Source organism: Nannospalax galili, unplaced genomic scaffold (assembly GCF_000622305.1).
Source record: "Nannospalax galili isolate Female #2095 unplaced genomic scaffold, S.galili_v1.0 scaffold155, whole genome shotgun sequence".
Taxonomy (NCBI): domain Eukaryota; kingdom Metazoa; phylum Chordata; class Mammalia; order Rodentia; family Spalacidae; genus Nannospalax; species Nannospalax galili.
In genome coordinates, this window is record NW_008339923.1 from 2,727,172 (window position 1) to 2,730,784 (window position 3,613).

Sequence of the window (3,613 nt, forward strand, 5' to 3'; positions counted from 1 at the left end):
ATTTTATGTTAAAAATCAATTTTGATGGATTTTTGGAACAAAGGTATGCATTGATAGAAGATCAAGATGCATACAGTTTCCGTCCCTAAATCTGATTTAGTGTGAAACATATGAATAGATAGATACAAAGGGAAGAACAGTTAGGTTTGTGATATTTCTTTACACGACTAATATTTTGACCTTTTTTTCCATTTGCTTTGGATAATCACTAATATGACTCATTGTCCTGATGAGGTAAAATTAATCTTGAGAGAGAAATTAAAGATGCCAAACCACGAAAATTTCCCACAGGGAAGGCTCAAGTTCCTACTTAGTACAACTGCTTGAATGTATTTGAAGAGTTTTGGTAAAAAGTACTTCGTGGTCTTTTTTTAAATGTCTGCTAACTAGTTCATATTGCTAATATTTATGTTGCCTATACATCTTTTTTACTTTCATACATGTATACAGTACATCTTGGTCATATTCATCCCTTACTCCTTCCCTACATTATCCATATCCTATTTGAAAACCCATCTCAGAATGAGAGAAATGTAGATGTAATTTTTAAAACATTCTACATTTGAAAGTGCACTAAAGTCTTTTCTAATGCAAAATTGCACTTCATGTTAAGCAAGTCAGCTACCTTTAAAAGAGGAGCCACAGAATTTTAGACCTACGACCAGATATATCTCAATGCAGTGACTTCAGCAACTTTAAGTTGAATTGTCAAATCCAAATAAAGTAGAGAAGCAGCTACTAACACCAGATTTCTATCAACTTTGTCTCATTCTGGAGTTCCAATTTTCTGGGCCCAAGATTTTATAACTTCACTATTTCAATTTCACACATGCTATACAGATATATTCAATATTTTTCTGTATTGAATTTCCTTTTTAAAAACTTAACTAAAGAAAACTTTCTCCTTCTGTCATTGAATAAACTGGGACAGTTGCACTATTCCAAGCTTGCAGGCCATTTCCACCCAAGTTGGAATAAACAGTATTGCTTGCTATATGTGCAAAATGACCAGGGCCAATAGTAAGATACCCCCTGAAACTGAAATTGTGCTATATATATAACAGTTAAAAAGTGTCCTTTAGAATAGCTTCCTGGTTTAAAGGGGAAAAAAAGACAGCACGATATTTTTGTTTTGGGCCCTAAATTCCCTTTCTTAGTTCTTCATTCAGGTTAGATCCGTTCATGATCATTTTCTATGAAGCCATTCATGAAGACCATAAAATTTAAAGATCTGTCTTTAATTGTGGCTTTTATTATCTGTCTTGTAATTCCATAACTTGACATGCTATGCCAGGAGGCAGGAGCATCTGCCTCCCCCATCCCAGAGTCAGTTTCACTGTGTCTCTCCTAAAGAAGAGTGAAGAGTCTTGCCTGGATTTGTCAAAGGGGTAGCCTCTCACCCCGCAGCATTCTTGTCCTCCACCTGCAACCCTTTTCCATTCACATGCCCTCTCCTTCCCAGACAGAAAATTCCGCAGAGCTCCAGGTCGGGCAAGGGGCGAGCCTGCCAGTCTGGTCAGCGTGGCGCCCCACATAGGCGCTCAGTGTCTCCCATGAGGACACCCGGCCCTTCCCATGGCCTCCAGGACCACAGGGCGACGCGGGAACAGCTCGCCTTCCCCGAGTTCTGAATGCAGGGTCTTCATTCCCACGCGGAGCCCTGAAGGTTCCCTCCCACAGCTGCAGCCGCCCCTCCATGAAAGTGAGATTTGTTATCTGGCCCAGCCGGGAGTAAGGAGAGGTGTCTGTTCGCTCTGGGCTCCAGCGCCACTCTCTGAACCCTCTGAATACCAGCTCTCACCGCCTGCCACTTGACTGGGGGCATTTGGCCTCTGCCGCGCGCGGGAGGGGGTGCAACTCTCCAGGGACCCTCTGGGTCCCTTTCCTCAGTGTGCATCTCTCTCGGTGTATTCATGTCTCTGTGCCACAGTCTTTGTCTCTCTGTTGCTCTTTCTTTCTCTCTCCTACACACGCGGGAGGGGTCGCGTTTCACAGCCAAAGCCAAAAAATGTCACACAAAAAGAGTGCAACAACTTCCTTTGACAAGGACCAAGGAGCTGATGGAGAAGTCCCCTGAGGCGAGCGGGCCCCTTCCCCCTCATGGTGCTGATGACCAGGTGCGATATTGGCTGGAGGTGATGGAGATACCACCGGGACCTACGTTCTTGTCCCTTCCCCTCCCCCCGTCAGGGACCCTGTCGCAATTTGTAATCTGTCCATTCTCCTGCACCCCTGGGGAGCGGAGAGGACAGAACGCCCGTAGAAGGGCACGTTGGCCTCGGGGATGCTGCGGTCCCCAAAGGGTCCAGGAGTGCGACCCGGACTGGAGTAGGGGAATTGGAGATGCGGGCCGGTGACCAGGAGAGCCAACCCCACAGTCCCTAGGATGCTAGGGCAGCGGCAACCTCTGGGCTGGAGGTGGGCTGGAGCCACCCGGAGCACCACCGCCTCCACCAGCGCTGCGCACGCCCCAGCCCCGCCGCGCAGCCCGGCGTTACCTTGCTGCTGCCCGCAGTCCGGCCCTGGCTGGCTGCGTCCGTCCGTCGGTCCCACGAGCCTCAGATGGAGGGCGAGAGCAGTGGCCCCGCGGCGGGACGGCTCTCAACGAGGTGACGGGAAGGACCCGAGACAGGCGCCCCGGCAGCTGCGGCCGCTCTCGCCGCAGGTCCTGCCGCTTTCAGCCGGCAGAAGCTGTCTGCGAGGCCGTGTCCTCCGGATTGCGGCGCCGGGAGCGCAGTGCTTGCCTCTGGCGCGGAGGCTGAGCGCTCGGACGCAGCGGGCTGGGGCGGCGAGGCTGGGCTGGTCACCCGCCCCTGGGTGCATGTTAATACGGCGGGGAGGAGGAGTCCCGCGCTTCCACCGCCCAACCACCGGAGCCGGCGGGCGGGTGGGAGGCTGCCACGGCCCGGAGCCAGCCGCTCCCACCAGCTACTACGGGGCGGCCACTTGCCCTGGCTCCAGCCCAGGCACGTGCGTCCCAGGCCGCGGGGAGGCGCCGGCGTCTCCGGGAGCTCTCTCACCCGCTCAGCCTTGGGTGGCAAGTACGTCCGCAGGACGCCTAGCATCGCAGGGATGGAACCTAGAGGCGGCCACTCGCTAGTAGGCGTGACCTATCGCTTTCCTTGCGCAGCATCTTTGGAGAAGTGAATCTTGCTCCTGTGTGGCCGGGGGTTGTTCTTTACCCTGTCACTCTATGGAGAGAAAGCAGAACTCATCCCGCTTTCCGCCACAGGAGATCCTGTTGGTGGGCAGAGACGGTTGAAAAGCTCTGTTATTCATCCTCGGGACCCGTGGTAGAATGCTTTGAAGACGTAATCGCTGAGTAGGAGACTCATAGTAGAAAGTCTCAAACTCGCGCATCACAGACTCACATGGACTTTCAGACGTAGCAACCATCGCTTTAAAACAATGTGATTCCTTGGCGCCTAGGTTTCCTCATTCTTAGATACGCAGCTCTCGGGTAGGTTGTGTGGATTAGATTACACGACATATTTTCTACCAATTCATCTTGCTTTTTAATTGAAGACAACCAGAGAAAGGAAAAAGAACCTCTTTTCTTCTGTTCTCTCACCTCAGCAAAATCCCCGACGACCCTGGAAGCAAAGGTCCCTTC

The 3,613-nt window shown here is 51.1% G+C and overlaps 1 protein-coding gene across 3 annotated transcripts in view; it reads right to left on the reverse strand.

The window, feature by feature from the left end:
- Positions 1-2,620, reverse strand: part of Dlgap1 (DLG associated protein 1) — a 1,065,856-nt gene extending 1,063,236 nt beyond the window's left edge. For all 3 annotated transcript variants that reach the window (XM_029564283.1, XM_029564284.1, XM_008834624.3), the window contains exon 1: positions 2,499-2,620. The gene's annotated coding sequence lies outside the window, so the exon portion shown is untranslated. The remainder of the gene's footprint in view (positions 1-2,498) is intronic.
- Between the last annotated feature and the right edge of the window lie 993 nt (positions 2,621-3,613).